At 49.3% G+C, this 23,782-nt stretch overlaps 1 protein-coding gene across 4 annotated transcripts in view; it reads right to left on the bottom strand.

Annotated features, from left to right (window-relative positions):
- LITAF (lipopolysaccharide induced TNF factor) overlaps nucleotides 1-23,782 on the bottom strand; it is a 127,143-nt gene that overhangs the window by 14,622 nt on the left and 88,739 nt on the right. Inside the window, exon 1 of one of the 4 annotated variants that reach the window (XM_057487580.1) lies at nucleotides 22,138-22,392. The exons of 1 other annotated variant lie outside the window; for it this stretch is intronic. The gene's annotated coding sequence lies outside the window, so the exon portion shown is untranslated. Of the gene's footprint in view, nucleotides 1-1,062; nucleotides 1,255-10,954; nucleotides 11,058-22,137; nucleotides 22,393-23,782 lie in introns of those variants that run through there. 2 more of the 4 variants (XM_036920110.2, XM_057487582.1) reach the window with 2 other exon arrangements.

Below are 23,782 nucleotides of genomic sequence, written 5' to 3'. Positions count from 1 at the left end.
GGGTTGTAGTCCGACAGCCTCAATTTTTCTGAGTCTGAGAAAACAAAGTTTTTAGTGGAAGACGTTTAAGTAACAACAAGCCTCAATAGCAGATGGCCTTACAGTTCAGCTCAAGGTAACATAAAGATTTGGCCAGAGCATCCCCAAACATGCTCCAGCACAGGAATCACTTAATTGGGTTTGAAATCTTTCATTTCCCCCAGGATTCCTGAGGGGAGTGGTGTTTCTCAAAAGGGCACCCTGGGATGTCATGGCAGGAGGTCAAGTTGAGATGTGGGTGGAAAGAACTTGAAAAGGGAAGTGTGGAGGCATGCAAACAGGAACAAGATCAAATCAGGAGGAAAAAAAAAAAGCCACTGTCTCCAAACCTCGAGATCGGTGCATTCTCACTCCCCGATGCAAGCTTATCATGTGGCCAGTGTCCCCGCTCTGCGTAAGGCACCCCTGGATTCTGTGGACGTGTACTCCTGGCTCTGGCTAGAGTTACAGAGGACAGTAAGGAGGGGGTGCTTCCCGCATCTGTGCCTTCCATTCACAATCTGGGCTCGTGAGCAAGCCCTCCACTGCTGCCACCCTGAACTCAGAGACATGTCACTCCATGTTCACTGGCTGTCCTTGGCATGGCTCCAAGCCACCTGTACACACGGATGGTGTGTCATCCACTCTCCAGAAACGACACTTTGTCTCTTTGCACGTTGTCAAGAAAATTCAGAGGCTCTAACTAGCTTGTACCCAGATGCCATTAATACCAGCAACTCCTGCTGACACATGTGCACAGGCCACAGGGGACAGAGGTGACACCTCTGCAGGTATCTCCATTCTCCGTGCTTCTTTATAACCGGCAAGGACTGAAGGGATGCCTTCGGCAGATGAGGGACTTTTGGAGTCTCAGGTCATTTTTCCTTCCCACCCGCACCTCTTTAGGGTAAAACAACCAACAAGCAGGCAGGGCCCAAAGGCAGCAGGAGAGGGCAGGATGCTAAAGCCCAGCGCGGAGGGCTCTCCTTGGGCAACCGCACGAGACGCAAAGGGCTTCAGGACAGAATCCAATCAGGAACTGACCTGGTAGGAAACCAAGGCTGTGGCCACTGAGCTCGGAGATGGCGTAGAGGGGGCGTCTCTGCTTGCTGCCCAAGATGCTGTCACACCTGGGATTTTCAGAAACACCTGCGTGCACTCCCCTGTCATTTACAAAGTGGAGAGGTGCCACCCATCTCTCAGGGGTCAGTAGGAATGGCGTGGGCCATGCATGGCCTGTGGATACCCAAAGGTTATTCTGAGAAAACAGAAGACATGGAAGCATGTGAGCAGGCAGAGCGCATGGACAGGGGGCCCAAAAGGGCTGGAAGAAAATGAAGATGATGGCATTTTAAGGCAGTTGAATATTTAAGAGCAGAAGCTCTGGGACCAAACTTCCTCAGTTCAAATCCCAATGTGGCCACTTCTAGGCTGTGTGAACTTGGGTGAGCTGCTTCATTTTCTCTGTGCCTCAGTTTCCTCATCTGGAAAATGGGTTAATAATGGCGACTACACCCCAGGGCACTAAAAGTGGATGTGCTCAGAGCATTGGGCAGGAGGGTTACTATATAAACATTACTTCTAAATAATGACAGGGAAGCAGAGTAAAGACCAGGGAGGGGGCTCACTTGCCCCCAGTGACACAGACCTTTCATCGCCAAGAGGCAGGAGGACCCAAGCACAGACCCCATCACACCACGTGCTCCTGTTTTGTGGCCACTATCTCCATGCCTTCACGTTTGTCATAATCCCCTAGAGTCTGTCCCTCCTACAACTGCCCCCACTGTGGCAGGCAGAATAATACCCCCGAGGTTGTCTGTGTGTGTCCGCATCCCCAGAACCCACATGTGAATATGAGAACTTCACCGCTGTGATAAATTAGGGCCTTTGGATAAGAAGATGATCCATTACCCCAGGGGGGGGGTCCAATGTAAGCACAGGGGTCCTTCTGAGAGGCAGGAGAGAGAAGATGCTACCCTACTGGCTTTGAAATTGGAACAAGGGGCCATGAGCCGAGAAATGCAGATGGCCTCTAGACGGAAAAGGCAAGCAAGTGGCTTCTCCCCTAGAGCCTGCGGAGGGAAGACACACCTTGATTTTAATTCAGTGACACCCATTCTGGACTCCCGACCTCCAGAAGCATCAGATTAATGACTTTGTGTTATTTTAGCTACTGAGCCTGTGGTAATGTGTCACAGCAGCCGTAGGAGAGGAATGCACCCAGCCTCCCCACTGGGCCTCTCGGGGGGGGGTTGCTGCTCTCCCACCCCTCCCCACCAACAGTGGGGCCCCTGTGCCCACACCTCCACTCCCTGCAGACCTGATCCCCTCCACCTGCCACCCACCCCAGGCATCTGTCTGTCTGCCCACCCTTGGCTCTGTTCTCAGGCTCCAACTTCATTTTAACCCCATGAGTATGGCCACCCCAGCACACTGGGCAATGTCCCAGGGGACTCTGCTCCAACAGTGTCTCCTCCTGCCAGTCCTGCCCCTCAGCTGGCTCCTCCTCTGAGATCTAAGATGGTCCAAATCCTTATTAAAATGCAAAAAAATAAAACGCCTCTAGTGCCCTGGCCTGGGTCCTCAGCCCCTACTTCCTCCCTCAGCCTCGACCCCCCCACCCACTTCCTGCTTCCTGTTCTCTCCCAGGCTGGAAGGACTTCCTCCTTCTGGGCTAGCCTTGCACCTCCTTCAGGCGCTGCTCCTTCCCCGTGAGCTCTCCCCAGCAGGTCCTCAGGGACTCGGGGGACCGCACACAGTCTCTGTGGCCCTCCCACTCAACCCCACGCCCATCAGTCTGACCACTGGCTGTCTACCCCTGGAAAACCGCTCCGGGTCTTCACACGCAAAATGATGCTCATCTGTCCCAAAACAGGGAGATGCAGGTAAGATGACACAGAGACAGATGGTCAAGATTAGTATCCTCGGGGAGGTCATGTGGCCATCACACACCTGCTGACTTCCACTCTGTGGTCTTCCTCCCCAAAACCCCCAACTCCGGGCTCATCATGAAAAAACATCAGACAAGCCCAGCCGTTCTACAGTGACTTCCTCCAGGGGACCAGGCCAGGACTCCTCAAAACCGCCCAGGTCATGGGAGACAAGGAAGGTCTGAGAAACTGTCACTGACCAGAGGAGAATGAGACGTGCCAACAAAGCAGGATGGAGCATCCTGGACTGGGTCCTAGAAGAGAATCCAGTGGAAAGACTGGTGGCATTCAAATAAAGTCTGGAGTTTGGTTAATAGTCATCTACCAGCGTCAGTTCTGCATTGTAACAAACACACCCGACGATGGAAAATACTAAAAACAGGGGGTATTGGATGGAGTGCTGAGGCACCTGTACTAATTTTGCAACTTTTCTATAAATCTAAAACTACTTATTCTAAAATAAATGGTTTTGTGCTTTATAAAAAACCCACGACTGATGCCAAGGTATTTTTGTTTGCCCATCATTAGATTTGCCATTTTCACGCTGGCAAAGAGGAAAACGTTTGGTAGCACCTGGAAACCTGGCCTGGATGCAGACGCTACCCATGGTCCACAGAGGCTCCACGCACACTTTGCACAATGGAAGCATCTACCAAAATTTAAGAGGCACGAGTCCTTTGACCCAGGAGTTCCTCCAGAAATCTGTATTAGAGGTCACCCCACGCACGAGGGAAGGGACATGACAAGCACACAGGGGTGTTTTCACAGCAGGGTTCCTAGGAGCCGCCTGGCTGTCCGTCAGCAGGGAACCGGGCAGATCAGTTACAGCCCATCCGTACACGGGGTCAGGAAGCAACCACCAGAACAGAACCAGGAAATGCGGTTTCCTCTGACACGTGTCACTGCACGGAAAGGCCTGAGCAGCGTCTCCAGGAGGCCATCATTGTGTATAAGGAAGAAGGACATACACATCTCCTTATGTCATATGCACGAAATGTCTCCAAGAGGGCAGACACTGGTAACCCGGGCTGCCTGTAAGCAGGGGAGGGGTGTGGACAGCGGGTGCAGCGGGACAAATACGGTTCACTTGTCCGCTGTTGGGGAGCTTTTGTATACTGAGCCATAGCATGATTGCATAATCAAAACTGAAGAGAAAAATGAAGTAAAATTAATACTATTTAATTATCTGGTAAGTTAAATAAAATATTAATTATAATGTAAATTTACAGTTGTATCGTTTATCATAATTTAGTATGTGTTATATTTATAAGTGAAGTAAAAATAAATATTAAGTCTAAAGTAAAATAAATTACATCTTTTTTTTTCTTAATGGGGAAAAAAAATGAGGCTTCTGTGCATACCCATCTCTGCCCATCCCAGGCCCTCCTCCCGGGTCCTCCCTGCTGCCGCTGGGTGACATGACGTCATCACAGTCCTTTGTCCCACATCCTGCCCGGCACCTGACACCCAGCCCCTCCCTTAGTGTGTCCAGAGTGATTGAAGCTTCTGGTTACTTCAGTTTGGTGGGATGTGCACTCTACCATTCCCGCTTTATCGTCCCCTAAATTTGTACTAACATACTATTTACCAAAATAAGATTATCTTCTTTGTATGATGAGCTATGATCCATTTCTCTGGCAGGAGGTTCTGAAGGCCAATGGTGGACACAGAGCTGGGGAGACATGGACCCTCCTTCACGGAGGCATTAAGGAACCCGTATGCGGGAGCAAAGTTAATCAACATGGGGAGATGTGGAAGCAGACACAAAGGGGAAATCGAGTCCAGGTTCTAATGCAAGTGGAGGATCTGGGGGACACAGGCAAGAGCAGGAAGAGGGGAACAGTGTGGCTGGACATGCAGAAGCATGCTCCCCTGTGTCCTGTGGGAAGGCGAGCAATGGGTGGCCAGGAGGGCAGGGTGGGGTAACTGGAGCCTTCACATGCCCAAGAGCCTGCAGGGCCCAGGTGAGCTGGGCACAAGCCTGGGCCTTTTGGGGAGGGACCTCACACAAGGCTTCCGCTTAATTAACCAGGAGCCCAAGAGCGACTTGAAACCCCCCAGAGAAGTATTCAACTCCTGCCAAGAAGGAGAGTTTCAATTCTATAAATAAGCCTCAAAACCTAGAATACCAAAAGAAACCAACCACAGAAGCCACCCAACCGCTCCCTGGCAGCACAAATAAACACACATCAAAGGCCCCACACAGCCCAGGGGTCCTCTCCCAGAATCAAGTCTAAACACAGTGAAAACGCCAGTCTCCTAACTTCTGGTGTTGCTTCACGAAGCTAACCTACAGTCTCTTTCGACGACTATCTTAACCATTTTCTAAAATTGATCCCAAATTTCTCTCTGCCTTCTTAAAGTCTGTACAAAAAAATAATAAATAAGAATAGGCTTGTCGGCATCTCGTGGTTCTGTGCTATCCGCCAGGCTGCTGAGACTCCAACCTGGAGCTGGTGACAATCCCCATCCCACCCCTCTATTTGTTGCTGGGGTCTAGAAGCTTCTGAGGACTGTAAAACCAGAACTCAATGTGTAAGGACTCACCCTAAAGTAAGAGTTACTAGTTTCCCCGGGGGTGCCCCCCATGAGTAGGGTAAACAAGCTCGGGCATCTGTCTTGATAAATATCTCTGTTTCTTGGGAGGCTCCTATTTGTTTATTTCCTCCATTCTGGCTGTATTCCAGATACCTGCAGTATTAGAACTGTCACTCTTTGAAAGTAAGGGAAAACAACAGTCTCGCTTTTAGCAAGACTACAGGGGAAAGCCGGGTAGTAAAGGTTACCTATTGTGTGCTTTCAAGGCCTGCCCTGCTTCGCCTGGACTATCCCACACAATCCAGCCCTCACTGACATATGCCTTCCTCCTGCCTCCTAATTGCTTCCTGTCTGCAAGTAAGATTGTTTTCCTAACTGGACCACATCACACACCTCTCCGGGGAAAGGGCTGTGTTCTACATTTCTCTGGATTCCCCACAAGGCTTCGGAAAGTGGTGTATACAATACATCCTCGAAGCGCTTAGATGCTGTGCGCACACACAGCACGTACATTGTATATATGATGGGGAGATCTACAGCGCAAGCTCTTAAAAGTGTCTTTTTTTTAAATGAAGAAAAGACAAACCTTCCTTCCAGAAAAATTCCACATTATGTGTAGCTTTCTCCACTCCAGGAGGTGGAGCTCAATCCCCCATCACCACTCAACTGGGACCAGAATGGATTTATTTTCTTTCAAAGAACTCTTTACAAAAAGAGAAAGTGACCCTACCATGGAAAAACATGGCAACCATTGCCTCAATCTAGCGATAAAGGTTATATTATTAGCAGTGTCTTGTGTGCATGATGTGCCCCCCGATGCGATGTGACAGGGCAACTTCACTTTTGCGGCTTTCTTCCCAAATCCACCACCCCAGTGTAATCAGGAGAAAAACATCAAACTCAGTTTCAGCGATAGTCTATAAAACTTCTGACTGGTACTGCTCAAACACAGCCGTTAAAAACAGGAAAGACTGGAAAACCCTAAGAGGCCAGAGAAGACAGGAGGTGGGGTGATTCCCATGCTAAGTGGTACCCTGGACAGGGTCTTGGAACAGAAAAAAAGGGCATTAGCAGAAAAACTGGCCAACTCCAAATGAACACTGGAGTTTGTTTAATAGTGGGGCTTCTCTGTCAGTTTCTTAGTTTGACAGATGTATTTGGTAATGATGGAAAACAAACCCAGCAAGGGGTGTACAGGAGCACCAGATACTAACTGCAGCTTTCCTGCAAATCAAAAATTAAACCATAAGGTGAACTGGGGCAGGCAGGCTTCATCAAAGGCATTCGAGCTCAATTAAAAAAAAAAAAAAACATTTTCAAAGGTATGATTTTTGTTTTAATAACATTTTTTAAAAGTATATTTTGGTTAACTATAAAAAGATTAAGTAGAGGAGAGGGTGTGATTAGGGTTTCTGATATTTCTATTGGGGAGATGAAAAAAAGAAAGAAAAAGATACCCCAAAATTTACGCTAATGGATGAGAACTTAAAGTTTAAGGAATCTCCAAACTCCTTCCAGCTGAAGGCATCCTGATGCCTGGCCACAAATCTGTACCTCCCACCCACCCCCTAAGATGGAGATTTCAAAACTCTCAAAGTTGTTTTAACCACATGTGGGTGACAAACTCTTCTAAAAATACATCTGTATGCTGCGTGTAGAACTATTTTCCAGATTCAGGTATCAAACCAACCCACAAAGGGCAGGACCTTCAGAGAGAAGATAAAGCAGCTTTTTCACCACCAACTTAATCCTCCAAAATCAGTTCTTTCAGGAAGAAAAAGGAAAGATTTTCCATTTTACTTCCTGCCCCCACCCTCCAGCCCCGGAAAAGACCACCAGGGACCTGCTCTGAGAATATGTGCATCACAGAAATGAGCCAAGAAAATAGGGGTTCCTTCGGTAAAAGCCACATGTGCAAATTGCCAGATCTCCTAAGAAAGCAGCCTCGTTTGTTCAGAAGGTGGAAGACCAGCTGGTTCTCTGGAGAGAAATGTTCTTTACAAATCCTGTGCATAAGTGAAACTTGATTACAAAGACCCTTAAGGAACTATTGGACCTGCACATTTCTTAAATCAAAGATCACTCAAATTTCTTAAACCAAGGGCCATTGGTTAGCAATCTTTAAGCTACAAAGATTCTGTGTGCTGTTTTTGTTGTAATGGAATTTAACCTGTTCCAGAAAATGGCCAAGGCACTTCTTAAATTCTAAAATAATAAGGAAGAATAATTTAGACAAATGGGGAAATTGGGATCTTCAGCCCTCTCAGGAAGAAGTGAGAAAGTCATCTTCTCGGGCAAAGGAAACAGTAACAAACGTACTGAGGTTCTCAGGCTATTTGACTTCAAATTCAAATCTACTATCCTCAGTTAAAACACAAATGCTCACAGGGAACTATTTCAGAGAAATGTTTTCAAATTCCATCTTCTGAATTCAGTCTGTCCTGCAGGGCGATATGTTCCCTAAGTCAAGGATAAAGTTACCAGAGCCAGGTTCAAATATGGCACAACTACAAATTACAGTGATTTGTGGCATGGAAAATGCTTTCACGGGGGATTTGGGCTGCTTCCCCAGAATCAGAGAGGGCAATTTCCTTCTGGATTCCTGGTGAAACCACATGAATGATGGTTTCTGATAAAATGGCACAATGAGAACCCTACAAGGATAGGATACAAAAGTCTATGCACCCTGATTACAACTTCTTAAAAACACAGGCACCATGACAAAGACTGAGCCACTAAGGAAAACTGATGCTGGAGGCTGCATTCACATGGTCGGTTTATACGGGATTTTCATATCTTCCACGCTTCCCGTAATATTATTTTTAATATAACTTTTAGAAATAGCAATGCAAAAATCTATGTCTACCTTCCCTGGACTCAAAGTTAAGGCAAATCGATGCTAAGCTCTTAAATCTACCCAGAAACACCATCAATTGTAAAGCTCCATGAGCTAAGTAGTTTAAATGAACACCGATAAAGAAGAAAGTAATAAAGGAAGTACCTCAGGCTTTTAGGATCCTGGTGAATTAACTTGCTACCTATTTACGAGGTGAGCAGGGAATCACCACACAGGCACCCTCAGTATTTCTTCTGCCCGTGCCTTAAACCCTATGAAATTACACCAAGTTCTTCCACCGAAATACCCCGCAGCCAAGAGCAACTTCAGTAGTCACGGAAGTGTTATTGCAGCAGCCCAGGGGTCCGAGGCAGGGTCAAACAGTAACGTGAAATTGTAAGGACCCAGGAGAGTACCATGTTGAGCTCAAACGAACAATTTTAAGGTAAGTGAAGACCAATCAAGTGCAGAAGAGGTCCTGGGAGGCCATGGGCACCAAAGACATCATACACACACCTATACTAAAGAAAAGCGGAGTTGAGGAGGTCTATTTGCCTGACAGGATGGACCACCTCGCCGACTGGGCTTTTCATTGCAGTAAAAGCAAAACGAAACAGAGGACCAGCCAGTGCCAAGATGCTAGGACTTCCTCTTATGGACCTCCTTTCTCCCACCGTCATTGTGTCTTTGGGTTGATTCCTCTCCTGTGGGACAATTTTTAAGTCCCTGACGTGCACCGGGCCATTCTCAGAGTTGCATGAGACACACCTCCAATCAGCAGGGATGGTTAATGTCAATAAAGCATACATGGTTTATCTCTGAAAATAAAATTAGACTGAAAATGCCTCTCAGTGGCTCACCTTTGAGTGCACTGCCCTCCACCTTCAGCTTGTCCAAAGCCTTGCTGAAACCCTTCTGCTCATTTGGGGTGCTGCCCTCCCTGTCCCTTTTGCCACGTGTGCTCAGGTTTCAGCTTTGCTACTAAACTTCCTGTGGCTAACCTGGCCCCATCTCAGAGCTCCCTTCTTTCCACTCCTCTGAGGCCCCTTCCAGGCACTGTGAGCTCTGGTTATTTTCACCACCCACAGCATAAGCCCCTCAGGACCGGGAGCCATTTCTTCTGTGCCCCTTACAGGGCAAGGGTAGCACTTTATTTCTCCACACTCAACCCACAAAAGGGACTGAAGGAACAAAGGAAGTTTACTCATCAAAGACGGGGAATTACTTCAGTCTAGTGTTTGAGAGACTTAGGAAACTGATCCTTTGTCTCAGATCAATCACTAAGTCACTTAATCCATGAAAAATTACAACAAGGATTCTTTTTCAAATGTGAATAAAGCCATCGATTACTGATGCCAGTGTAACAGGAAAAAGGGAAGACGGGCCTCTCCCGTAGCAGATGTACAGTAAATGTTTCTTAGAGAGTCTGGAGCACATTTACATCCCAGAGCAAGGGCTGGCTGAGAACTAGGCCAACAGCAGCATCGGTGTTACTCTAGGCCAGCTACAGCAAGCCACCTGCCTGGGTTCTTATCCCACGACGACAAAACCAAACACCCTGGTGGAGTGAGACACCAGCTCACGCCTCCTCCCTTTACATGGCATCCAGGTTGGTCCTATTTTAAAACAGCCACCCTGGGAAGTCTCAGGGAGGGATAGGAAGGTTAAGTGAGACAGTCAAGCACACATTACTGCAAACCAAGTCTGTACTTACAAGGGCCCCAGGGGAACTGCAGGGCCGACCTGCCTTCCAGGCAGCTCCTGAACCTGAACCAGCACCAGCTCACCAAGCCTAGGGGAGGGATCTATCCCCCCTCTCAAGACTGTTGGGAGAGTCTAACCTGGTGGGATTTCCTAACCGCCAAAGCTCAGTCCAACAAGCAATGGCATCAGCTCCACGATTCGTCAGCGCAAATGCGACCAGAAGCCTAGAGGACGTCCAACTGGCCTTATCCCTGGCATGTACTGCCCTTCCAGAATGCGCCCGTTTCCCCATCACCTCCTGGCCCTGACCCTGAGCAGGAACTGAGGGCACAACACCCACTCCACTGTCCAGATCCAAACTGACCTCGCCTAGCTGGGCGAGAGGGGCAAGGCGCACGACTGCCCCAAGTTCCCCTCCCCTGCCCATGCATCGCCGGCCATCCTGCACCGGCAGTGGGCGGGGTCTGCGCGGACCCCGCGCTCCCAGGATGCCCACCTACAGCTGGGAGGGGTCGGGCTAGAGCCAGCCCTCCTTTCGCGCCGGATCTTCACCCCTCGGGGGCTCCGTAGGCCCTCGGGTGTCCATCTCGGCGCTTGCTGAAGGGTTCCTGCGGGGAACCCCCATCCTCCACCCCCCCAGGCAGGGGCAAAAACGCAGACGCCGCGGACCCTAGAAGCCTAATTCCTGGACGACCCCACGGCCGGCGATCGGCCCACCCGGGCGCGCAGAAACCGAACCTAGCTCAACGGGATCCTGAAAACCCGGGACGGGCCGGCCCCTACCCCCTTCACCCCCTCGACCTGCCGGGGTCCCCGGCCGCCACCACCGCGCGAGGCCTCGGGTCTCTGGCCTCGGCGGCCACCGCGTCCCGAGCAAGGGCCCGCTCCGCCGCCGCCCCGCGCCCCCCCGCACCCGCGCCGCACTTACCGCCGCCCGCGCCGCCAGCCGAGCCAGGAGGTCTGAGCGGCCGCAGGCGGGCGGGCGCGAGGAGGGCCGCGGGGGCGGGGCGGGCGGCGCGAGGAGGGCCGCGGGGGGCGGGGCGGGCGGCGCGAGGAGGGCCGCGGGGGGCGGGGCGGGCGGCGCGAGGAGGGCCGCGGGGGGCGGGGCGGGCGGCGCGAGGAGGGCCGCGGGGGCGAGGCGGGCGGCGCGAGGAGGGCCGCGGGGGCGGGGCGGGCGGCGCGAGGAGGGCCGCGGGGGGCGCGAGGAGGGCCGCGGGGCGCGCGAGGAGGGCCGCGGGCGGCGCGAGGAGGGCCGCGGGCGGCGCGAGGAGGGCCGCGGGCGGGCTTCTGGCTCTTCCCCTCCACGCGCTCCGCCCTCCCGGCCCGCCGAGACCCCGGCCACGCGTGCTGCGCTTCCCCGGGTTCCACGCAGCCCCCGTCCACTCCCTGGGGACCCCCAGTGTCAGCCCAGGGCCCTCGGGCTGACCTCGGAGCCCGCCCCCTCGCCCCCTCCTGTGCCTCCCAGCGGATTCTGCCCCTGTACATCGTTCCCCGCCCGGTGCCCAGACGCCCCTGACCTTCCCGTCCTGATGTCCGACCCCCACCCTCCGCTCCCGAGGTCCCCGGTCTCTGGCATTCCTTCTCCTGCCCTGCCCTCCAGAGAGCGGGACCACCAACCTCCAGTCCCAGATCCCGTGCTCCCTGCCCACCGGCGCTTCTGACCCCGTAACTCAGTTCTGTACATTCAGACAGCCCAGGATACTTAACTCTGTGTGCCTTTGGGCAATTTACCCACTTTCTCTGGACCTCAGTTTCTTGTCTGTAAAACGGGCAGAACAGTAGCTATCTCATAAAATCTACCGAGAATTAACTGAGATAATGCCGGCAAAGGGTTAACAGATGAAGTGTTCAACAAAACCTATCTGCTGTCTTGCTACTTTGTATGCCCCTAGGGTGGCTGGTGGCCCCTGAACACTTTCTTAATGCATCACTGAAAGGTCTGGAAATCAGTAACTCCTGTTTCAACATCCAGTCAACCCTCTGCCCCTAAAAGGTGCTGCCTGCCTATCTTGCTAAGAGCCCCATCTGCCTGCTGCAGTAATAACAGCAGCCCTGATCCAGCAGGGCCCTCTAGGAAGTCATTACAGGGCATGAGCCAGCTTGTGCGGCTCTGAGAGTCCAGAGTCCAGTTGACGGATGGAACCCTGCCTGGCCATGGAGAGAAGTGCCACTTGGGCAGACAGCCTTTAAGCTCCATCGTGTATTTGTGCACCAGATCCCAGAACTCCTTGGGACGCTGATGCCCAGACAGGAGCAGTGACTTGCCAAGGTCCCACAACAAAGGCCACAGCAAGGTCCAGCTGCCTCTCCCGTCCTTGTCCAGAGCTCTTACCACCTTTCATCACGCGGACCCAGCTGCCATCAGCAGTGGATGTAATACCCATTTGGAAGAGGGGATTGCTAAGTCCTCCAGTGAACAGGAAGCCTCCAGGTAGATGTTTTTTATTAGTAAGGCCAACCTTTTAAAGTTTTCAAGCTATGGGGGAAGGTGGATATGCCCAACCTCTGCCATTCTCCATTCTAAGATGGGCAAAAAGACTGGTTGTCCTGCCATTAAACCAGAGTATTGCAGACCATCACCAGCAACACATGAGCCCTACAGTAAATCCGTCAGAAGCAGAATGTTCAGGAAACAGCCTTGTGTGAATGCCTTCCTCCCAACCTCTCACCCTCTCTCTTCCTTCCTTCCTCCCTCTCTCCCTTCCTTCCTGACTCCTTTTTCTCATCCCTCCCCTGACCCCTTCCTTCTCCTTGTACAGAGGGAAAAGCAACTGCCCACCTGAATTTTGTCTTTCACTCAGTGGTACCACATCTTCATTAGTTTTTCTCCCTCAACCTGTTGCACCACGACAGGAGCTGGCTTTGTTTTCTCATCTGTCCTAAACACCACTGTGGCTATGAGCTTAGATTATGGGGGAAGCTGTAAAACTGTTAACTCTTTTTATTAATCCCTGAAAAACCACAGAGTTTGAATTTCCAACCTAGTGTTTCCAAGAAGGGAAGAAAAGTAAACCAGCCACATGAGCATCTCAGCAGATGTCACAGAAAAAGCATTTGACAAAATCCAAAACATTTTCATGGTAAAAACACTCAACAAACTTGGAATCGAAGGAAACTCCCACAACCTCACAAAAAGCATCAACAAACAAGCCCAGAGCTAGCATCCTCCATGGTGAAAGACTGGATGCTCCCCCTGACCCAAGATCAGGAACACACAAGGATGTCTGCTTTTGCGACTTCTGTTCAACATTGTACTGGCAATTCTAGCCCAGGGCAATTAGACAAGAAAAATAATATAAAGTATCTAGATTGAAAAAGAAGTACAATTATCTTCACAGATGGCACAATCTTACATATAGAAAATCCCAAGGAATCCACAAAAAACTATTAGTGCCCATAAGCAAGTTCAGCAAAGTGGCTGGATACTAGATCAACATACAAAAGTAGTTGCATTTCTCTATACAAGCAAGGAACACAGCAACAAAAATTCGGAAAACAACTTAAGGAAGTTTAAGGCTTGCACACTGAAAACTACAAAACATTGCTAAAAGAAATAAAAAGACATTCATGTGGGTATCAGTCAGAGTTGTATCAGAGAAACAGAACCAGAAGGAGATAGATAAATAAATAGTTAGATACAGGTATAGATGAAGCTCTTGGCCCAGAGCTGAAGCTCTAGCCCACAGGTGGAATTCTGTCTCTGGGAAACCTCAGTTTTGCTCTTGAGGCCTTTCAACTGATTGGATAAAGCCCAAACTACCAAAAATAATCTTTGCTTAAAGTCAACTAGTTGTAGAAGTTACCACATCTAAAAATACTTTCACAGCACACCTAGATTAGATTAGTATTTACTTGAATTACTGGGTACAGAGCCTAGCCAAGTTGACACACAAAACTAACCATCACAGATGGCAATACTCCCCAAGCTGATGTACAGATCCACTGTAATCTCTATCAAAATCCCAGGTGCTTTTTTGGCAGAAATAGACAAGATGATATCAAAATTCATATGGAATTGCAAGAGACCCCAAATAACCAAAACAAACTTGAAAAAGAACAAAATTGGAGGACTCTCACTTCTCGATTTCAGAAGTTACTACAAAGCTACAACAATCAAAGTACACAGCATTGCCATAAGAACAGACATTTAAATCATGAAATAAAACAGAGTCCAGCTGTAAACCCACGCACCTATAGTTAATGGATTTTTGAGAAGGGTGTCAAGGCCATTCCATGGGGAAAGAGTCTTTACCACAAGTAGTGCTGGAACAACTGGCTAGCCACATGCAAAAGAATGAAGTTGAATCCCTACCTCACACTATATACAAAAAGTAACACAAAATGGAAACACTATAAAACTCTTAGAAGGAAACAAAAATGTAAAACTTCATGACCGTGGATTAGTCAATGGTCTTTTAAAACATGACACTGAAAGCACAAATGATGAAAGAAAAAAATAGGTAAGTTGAACTTCATCAAAATTAAAACCTTTGTGCATTGAAAGACACTATCAAGAGAATGAAAAGACAACCATAGAGTGGCAGAAAATATTTGCAAACCATATATTTGATCAGGGTCAAGTATCCAGATTTCCTAAGGAATTCTTACAACTCAACAGAAAGATAAACAACCTGATTTTTTTAAATGGGCATTGCGGTGACAAAAAGTTCTGGAGAAGGGCAAAACTATGTAGACAGTAAAAAGACCAGCAGTTGCCAGGGACTTGGGTGGAGTGGGAGGGGATGGGGCAAGATGAACAGGTGGAGCACAGAGGAATTTTAGGGCAGTGAAAATACCATGTGATATTATAATGGATACATGCCACTATACTACATTTGTTGGAACCCATAGAATCGTACCACATCAAGAGTAACCCTAACATAAACTATGGACTTTGGATGTTATGATGTGTCAACGTAGGTTCATCAATTACCACAAATGCCCCTTCTGGATGAGGATGTTGATAATGGGGAATGCTGTGCACATGTGGGGGCAGGGGGTGTATGAGAAATCTCTGTACCTTCCTCTAAAGTTTGTTGTGAACCTAAAACTGCTTTCAAAAAAATACTCTTTTTTTATAAAGTTCTGGAAATGGATTGCGGTCATAGCTGCACAACCCTGTGAATGTACTTAATGCCACTGAACTGCACATTTAAAAATGGTTAAAATGGTCAATTTTATGGCACATATATCTTGCCACTAAAAAGTAAAATTTGATTAAATTAAAATGAGCTAAGGGCTTGAAAAGACATTTCTGCAAAGAAGATATATAAGTGGTCAACAAGTACATGAAAAGATGCTCAATATTATTAGTCACTGGGGAAATGCAAATCAAACCACAATGAGGTCCCACTGCATACCCACTATGGCAGTCATTAAAAGAATTTTTTTTAATGGAAAATAAGTATTACAGGAAAGGATGTAAAGAAATTGAAACTCTCATACATTGCTGGTGGCAATGTGAAATGATGCAGCTGCTGTTCCAACCTGAGGTATATACACGGAAGAATTAAAAATAGGTATTGAAACAAAATTGGCACAGGACTGTCCATAGCATCATTACTGATAAAAGTTAAAAGGTGGAAATAACACACATGTCCATCAATTGATGAATGGATACACAAAATGAGGCATACCATGCGTATGCAGTGGAATATTATTTGGTCACAAAAAAGAATGGAGCATTGATACATGCTACAATGTGAATGAACCTTGAAACATTATGCTCAGTGAAAGAAGCCAGACACAGAAAAGTCACATAGCATATGATTCCATTTATATAAAATTTCGAGAACAGGCAAATCTAAAGACAGAAAGCTGATTAGTAATTGCCAGCAGCTGGAAGGAGCAAGGAATGGGGAGTGATGGCTTATGGGTATGGGATTCCTTTCTGCGGGGTGCTAAGGGGTTCTAGAAGTTGCTAATGTTGAAGGTTGCACAATATTTTGAATGTAGAGAATGTTACTGAATTACAGAATTTAAAGTGATGAAAATGTTAAATTTTATATTATGTGAATTTTATCTCAATTAAAAAAAAAGTAAACCAGGCATTTCATGAAAGCTCTGTTAGGACACAGCAGGAGGGGGGCCACACGATTTTCATGACATCCATGACTGTTTCTCTTCCCACTGACGACTTAGCAGCTGTGTTCTAACCGGAAAGGACCCAGACGACATCTGGGAGGTGGACACACACATGCCAAGAGCCTTGGAATCACATGGCCCAAACGGAAAGAGAGAAACTTCCTTTGTGTGTGCTCTGAAGCTTTAGAAATGACAGCAGCCAGCAGAGAAATGCAGAATATGGTCCCCTTTTTATGTGTTAAAAAGAAAAAAATAATACACACACCTGGAAAAAAAGTCTTCACACTTTTCCAAGGATAAAGAACGCTACAAATAGTTGTCCGTGAGTGATCAGAATCCGGGATTCCGCCCCCCTTCTGCTACTCTCCATTTTCTAACGTTTTAAGAACAAACACAGCTTTCTTCCTTGAAAAAGCGAATTTCCATAAAAGGAATTCAGTGGCCAGGAACAGCCTCCACTGACTGGTCTGTGCTATTCATAACAACGAATTCTGGTACTAATGTTTCCATAACACCTTTTCCATTTCCAAAACATGTTTCCCACATGCATCACACAATTCATCCTCACAAAAGCCCTGTGACACAGATTCTTACTGCTGAATTATGCAGATGGGGAAACTGAGGCCAGGGGACGAGCGGCTTGTCCAAAGTTGCAGTCCCCCATCCGATGCCCAGACCCTGGCCCACTGTCTTTGCCAGGGCCCTTTGTTTCTGCTGCTGCCAAGATGGAGCCAAAACAGGGTGAACTGAGGGGCAGAGACAGGCCTTCACAGAGCTGCCAGATGTAGCAAATAAAACCACAGGATGCTGAGTTAAGCTTGAATTTTGGTAAACACACGTGATTGGTATAAGTATGTCCCAAATATCGCAGACTTATGATATATTCCCAGGATTGCACAGGCCATATGTAAACTAAAAAAATTCACTCACTGTGTGTTTAAAATTCACATCTAACTGGGCATTCTCTATTCTACCTGATAATGCTACCTGCCTGGTCTGCTTTGTGTCAGGGCCAGAGGCCCAAGTCAGCAAGCAGTCCCCAGTCCTTGTCCCAGCAGATGGCACCTGCAGCCAGTGCCCGGGGGAGGCCCAGGTGGGCTTTGCCAGCCCCGTTACTACGTGGGCCAGCCTTTCCCCTGGAGGCGTGGGACACCATCCCAGAACTGGCCACACCTCTGTCTTCCCCAGGCCCAGGAGGAGCAGCCCACAGAGCAGCAGGTGGGGCCTTTCCTGGCCTGCCCAGAGTGAGGACCCAGTTACCTGCTTTGGGGGCCCCATAAACTGCATGGAAATGTGTCCTCAAAATGAGAGGCCTGACTCCATTCATAACAACACCCAGATGTGCCGTGTACCATGTTTCTGCAACAAGACATACGCCAGCCACAGCAATCAGCAAAAGATGCAGAATAAGATCCCAATACAGAGCGGTGGTGGCGGCGGTGGCGGTAATGATGGTGATGGTGGGAAACACTAGCTGAGTCCCTACTGAGTACCAGACCTTGAGCAAAGCACTTCTACATCCATCATCTCATTTTCTCCTTACAAACACCCTGCTGTTTTACAGATGAGGAGACTGAGGCCTAGAGAGGTTAAGTAACAAGCCCCAAGTCACACAGAAAAAGGTGATTGGAGATGGGATTTGAATCGGGTCTGGCTGACTCCTGAGGCTGCCTCCACTGCCTTTTCACTTCCTTGGCTGATGTGTCTCGGGTGCCAAGCCTGTTCCTGTGCTAGGAGCAGTGGGACAAAGTAAAGGGCAAGGCCCCAACTCCCCTGGACTGTATGTTTTGGTTGGGAGCAGGGGAGATAGATAATAAGTCAGTAATAAATGAGTACCTATGACTCTGTAATCATCACTGGCTCTTTCTCATTGCTGTAGCCTCCAGGAAACACATGTCTTCATGGCCCAGAGGAGTTTCATTCTGAGGTCCATTCCACAGCCCTGGGCAGGGAGGGGGGTGCCAGGGGTGGAGCATGAATCCCAGAATCATATTTATTTAACAAATAGCCACAAGGTGCACGAGGCACTGCTCTCCCAACAACTGGATGAGGGAAGTTTTATCATCTCCACTTTACAGATGTACCAACTGAGGCCCAGAAAGGTCAAGCAAGTTGCCAAGGGTCACACAGCTAGTAATGGTAGCAGTGGCATTTGAACCCAGGCTGCCTGGCTCCAGGTCCCTGTTTAGCCACCATGCTGTGGGGAGCTTCTCGAAGATTAGAGCCTTTTAGATCACCCAGACCTGTCTTCCAGTCTATTGAACCTCAGAGCTTTCCCGCCAATACAGTCTTCTACAGCGCCAAGCCACAAGACAGACATATGCACTTCTGTGTGGGCTGAAGCTCCTGCCCTCCTGGTCGGTCAACTTTCCCCAGGGCAGCACCACTCTGGACACTGATGCCACCTTCCCATGAGGCTCACAAAGGAGTTCCTTGTCTGGGGTTTTCTCCCAGGTGCACCACTGCTGGACTGTTTCTTCATTTTCTGGAATTTGAACCTGAAGACCAGTACTTGTCCATCACTCTAGGGCACCTGCAGAACTTGGCTCAAGCAGGGTTTCTCTTCCAGCCCAAAGGAGGGCAGGTCAGGGGCTATGCGTGTGGGTCCAGGGAAGCCTGGAATTGCCCAACCTCCAGAGGGTCTGAGCAGGGGTTGGGGGTGGGGAGGGTTGGCAGTCAGCCCCTCTGGTTTGAGGAAACAGTCGGAACACTGGTGATGATTTGAGTCTAGCATGAGGCCTGGGCCAAAGTCCCCTCCTTGGCCTCCTCCCAGCACACGAGTCCCTCCTTCCAGATGCCCCCATTTTCTCAGCTGTCCTGCCATCCCCCAGTGTGGCATGACAATGAGAGAAACTCGCAAAGGGAAGCACAGGGCACCAGGCCGGGCACACAGGAAGGCTTTGGTGGCTTGGAGCTGTTACTGTTGTGTGGCCGTTGATTTTAACCCCCCTTCTACCGAAACCATAAGGCCCATGAGCAGACCCCCATTTGTTTCTGGAATCACAGTTGTGGTCTGCTAGCAGCAGCCACAGCTCTGTGATAAGCCAATGTACCCAACAAAATGTACTCATGATACAAATCACCAACCCCCATCTGAGTTCCTAAGTTTCCCCACAATCTAGAGGTGTCAGGGGCCTCCCTAGGCCTCCAGAGCCCTATATGATCTAAGCCACATTTCTTCTCTGCCCTCATCTCCAAACACCCTGGACCTCGCTGACTCGGCTCCAGCCACACACCTTGCCTGCTGTTGTGGTAAAGTCCTGCCTCATGGCCTTTGCACTGGCTGTTCCCCTGGCTGGGCCTCTGGTAACCCAGGTATCTACATGGCTTGATTCCCTCCTTCAAGCCTTGGCTTAAATGTCACCTACTCAACCAGGCCCACCTGACCACTCTATCCGAAGTTGCAGCCTCCTCCCCATCCGGATCCTGCCCTGCTTTTCTGCAGCAACTAAGTACCTTCCAAGGACTGACATTACGCTTATTATTCCATGGCTGATGCATGAGCTAGACTGTCAGCTCTGGGAGGGCAGGGCTCCCCGTGTGTGCTGCTCCCAGACGTGTCCCACATGCCTAGCACAGGCCTGGCACGCAAATAAACGAAAGGCAGTCTGGAGGGAGAGAGGGGTGCACCCCCACCCCCAGCCCAGAGTCTGAGTCCCCGACCTGGAACACCATCAGGGCACTCGTTACCCAGAGTTCCTCCGCTGCTTCCCCTCCCCCCACTTCTGAGGGAGGCGGCCCCTCCCACCCCGCCCCCACAGCTCCCTGGCTGCCTTCCTCCACCCCTCCACCCCTTCTTGCGCCAGGCCACGGAAATGAGACATTGAAATGTGGAAGAAACACTTGTAAGACTCCTCTGGGGAAGGGGTTGCTACAATTTCTTCTCCCTCCCTGGCTGGTCAGAGCTAAGGCACAATGTTCATTACTAGACCTGTCACATTCTGAACCAAGAACATCCTCTTTCTAAAACCGTAAGTTAAAAAAAATCATGATCATTTCCTACAAGCCAAATGCAGTAGGAGCTGCCTTTAAATGCACTGCCTTGTTTAATCTTCATAACAGTCCATCATTCTTAACAATTACAACAGTAATAAACGCATAGCCAGCTATAATCTAGCACGTATTAACTCAGGTAATCCTCACAAGACCCTTATGAGGTAGGCACTATTACTCTCCCCACTTTACAGATGAGGAAACTGAGACACAGAGAAGTTAAGGAGCTTGCCCAAAGTCACACAGCTAGTTAGTGTGAAGCCAAGATCAGAATCCAGACAGGCTCTCTCTAAAGTCTATGTGCTTATCCATATTCTTTCTGTTTTCCTAGAATAGGAATTATATCCTTATATTATAAGTGAAGCAACCAAAACCCAAGGTTTGGCCACTTGCGAGTGTCAGAACCAGGATTTGAACCTAAGATAGGACTGCAAATAAAGGGCTCTTCTTAATTCACTGCAGCCACAGGGTCCCATTCCAACTTGTATGCACATGTGCATGAAGCCTGGGAACTTAGTGGCCACAGTGCCCAATATAAAAGGCCCAGGACAGGAAGGTCAGAGGCACGAGACAGCTTTGGGATCAGGGCTGAGAAGGGTCCCCTCCTCCAAAGCTCTTGAGTTACTGACAAAAGAGGAAGCAGAGGAATAGAAAGCAGAAGTGAATTGGAACCCATCTCATTTCTAACACCCATGTTGGTATTTCCCAGCATCACAGGCAGGTTGTGCAATGAACAGAAATGAAGTCCTGCATAGTCATCGGGTGTAGGGTGCCCTGGGAGGAGCAAAAGGTCCTTCTGTACCTCCAGAAGCACACCTCAGTGAACCCCTCCCTGGGCCACGTGTAGCACAATCAAGACGTTGGAGGGGTGCATGCTTTTTGACCTGGGTGTTCCACACTGGGAATTCACGGATGTCCTTGTGGCCCTGCACAGATGGGACATCCCACAGAACCTCGCTGCTGACAGCCCAGAGTGGAGACAACACAGGAGGCTATTAAGAGGAGCTGGACAAATACATTATGAAAAACCACTCCATCATTTCCTCTGCCGTGACTGAGGAAGAAAACAGCCCTCTAAGTCCAGTTATGGAAAGTGGGCTGCGAAATTAATGTGACTGTTGTGGGTTAATATCTACAGCAGTTGTTTCTCAGAAGGCCACACCAAGTGCCCATTTGACTGGGTTGCGACCAGCCACCTTCCTTTTGTAAATGAAACAGAGTGAACAGGACAGAATAGAAAAGGAAGCCCCAGATGGTATTTGTAGTATCATTGCATGAAACTAGTTTGAGTCGTATGCCACTGGGTGTGTATGCTGGGTGATGAAGCAAAATCTTTTTGTTCACTGTGGCTTCTAGCTTTAAAAAAGTTTGAAAGCCTTGATATGGAGAAATTATCTAAAAGAAACAAAGGACTAGACCACCCAGGGTGGCTCCCTCTGAAGAGAAGGGGGTGGCACGCAGGAGCTTTCTTTCGATACAGTTTTGTACTATTTTTTTTTTTAACAATAAGCATGTATTGCTTTTGCAATAAAATAAAGACCTTTTAAAACCTTTTAGAAAAAATAAGCATCCCTGCCTCCAGGTAAGATACTGTGTGTGTCACCGGTTTTTGACATAAAGAAGACCAAGTCCTTGCCCCCAGGGGGCTCTGCCTCCAGAGGGCTCAAGGACCTCCCTGGGTTTTTCCACACATCCCTCTCTTCCCCTCCAGAAAGCACCATGATTTTTCCCGAAAGGGAACACGCCTTAAAATGTCAGTCTTCATTTAAAAAAATATAACAGGCTCCGCAGTCTTGGCGCGGGATTGGCGGGCAGAGCCCTGGGGAGCGGCGCTGGGGCCGCCCCCTCGCCACTGGCAGGCCGGTTTAGAGCAAAGTGACAACATCCCAGCTGGGAAAATCGATCACCCCCGCCCCCAGCCCGCTCCCTGCTCTGCGTGCGGGCATTGTTTTCAGCTCAGCGTTCTATCACAAGTATTTTCCACCTTGATAAAGGGCGCTTATAATTAATTCCTTGCTATAAATGCCTACTCACCAATCCACCAAAGGGTTTCCACAGACGCGTCACGCCCAACGATGACAAATGTCGCTGCAGCAAATATCCCTGGGCACGCGGCCTTGCTTTTCTTTCTTTTCGGGATTAGTTCCTTTGGGAAAATTCCCAGAAGTGTGATTGCTGGAGAGGAAAGTGTCGACCTTTCCAAGCCCCCGGAGCACCCTGCCAAACTGCTCTCGGAAAGTGCCGGGGCGCTCGCCTTCCTAACGACTGCCAGCCCGGCTGGTTGAGTCACCACACCACCTCGGTCTTCTGGCGTGAAACCTCTGTGACCCAGGTGCCCTGCGTCAGAAAGCCGGAGCAACGCAGGAAGGAGAGGGACTTCCTTTCCTGCTCCAGGAACCGGCCGGGCCTGAGCCAGGCTCTGGGGGCAGGGAGGGCATCCCTTCCGCTCCGTCCCCCGTGGAGACCTGGGCCCAGGCTGCAGCGTCCTGAAGCCGGGGCGGGGAGGACGGGCACTTTCTGGGTGGGCTGAGTTACACACCGTGCACTGCATCAGTGGCTCTGAACGGGGCGGAAGTGGTCCAGGGAATGTTAATCTGTGCCTTAGTTTGGGCTCCTCTAAGCCTAATTCTGCTCTAAGAACGGAATTAATCATATCTAATGATAAATACATAGATGTTTATTTTTCATGGTTCTGGAGGCTGGAAGTCCAAGATCAAGGGGCCCGCGGATTCAGTGTCTGGTGGGAACCCACTTTCTGGATCATAGACGGCTGTCTTTCACTGTATCCTCACACGGCCGGAGGGACTAAGGAGCATTCAGGGGCGTTTTATAAGGGCACTGATCCCATTCAGAGGGCTCCACCCTCACAGCCTAATCACATCCCAGCGGCTCCACCTCCCAGACCCGTCACGCTGGCGTCAGGTTTCAGCAGATGAATTTGGGGGGAGCGAACAGTCAGTCCATCGCACTGGGCATAGGCTGCACCCAGAGCACCAAGGTTATCGGTGTCCCCACAGGGCAGATGGATAGGTGAGGACACAGCCCAGGGTCAGCTGTGCCTTCAGGGACCCCCCCATGAGGTCTGGGGTTCCTCACAGCTGAGAAGCTGCGGCTTCCAGCTTCCGGGCAGGACCTCCCACTTAGCTGAAGGTTGGCAAGAAGGAAAGGAAGCTGGTAGGCCTCCCGCCCCCAGTGTGTGGACCCCTCCCCAGCCAGTCCCTGCAGCCCAGAGCAGGGGAGGCGGGAGACAAAGCCAAAGGTAGGGAGGGGGAGAGGTAGGGAAAGAAAAGAAAGAACAGAGTCCCTCACAGCTCTGAGCTCTTTACACACATTAACGCCTATTCTCAAAGCTGAGCTAGAGAAAGTGCCACCTCTGCTGAAAACCCATTGCCAGCGCACACTCAGAATCCAGACCAAACTCTCACCGTGGCCTTTGACCCGGGCCCTGCCTCCGCTCGCCATCCCCTCAGGGCCTTGCTCAGCAAGGTGTCTAATTATCCATTTACTTTAGGGATACCTTTTTTGTTGAACTCATATGGACTGTTACAAATACCTTCAACACCATCTACTTGTAGTCCTTCTAGAAGTTACCAACAATGTCCCCCACGCTCCCCTCTACCACTGATTTCTTTTTTTAATAAACTTATTTGGGGGGATAATTTTAGTTTTACAGACTGCG

Source organism: Manis pentadactyla, chromosome 10 (genome assembly GCF_030020395.1).
Source record: "Manis pentadactyla isolate mManPen7 chromosome 10, mManPen7.hap1, whole genome shotgun sequence".
NCBI classification, from domain to species: Eukaryota; Metazoa; Chordata; class Mammalia; order Pholidota; family Manidae; genus Manis; species Manis pentadactyla.
The sequence above is the reverse complement of the archived record's forward strand: the minus strand, read 5'-3'. Positions and strand labels throughout refer to the sequence as shown.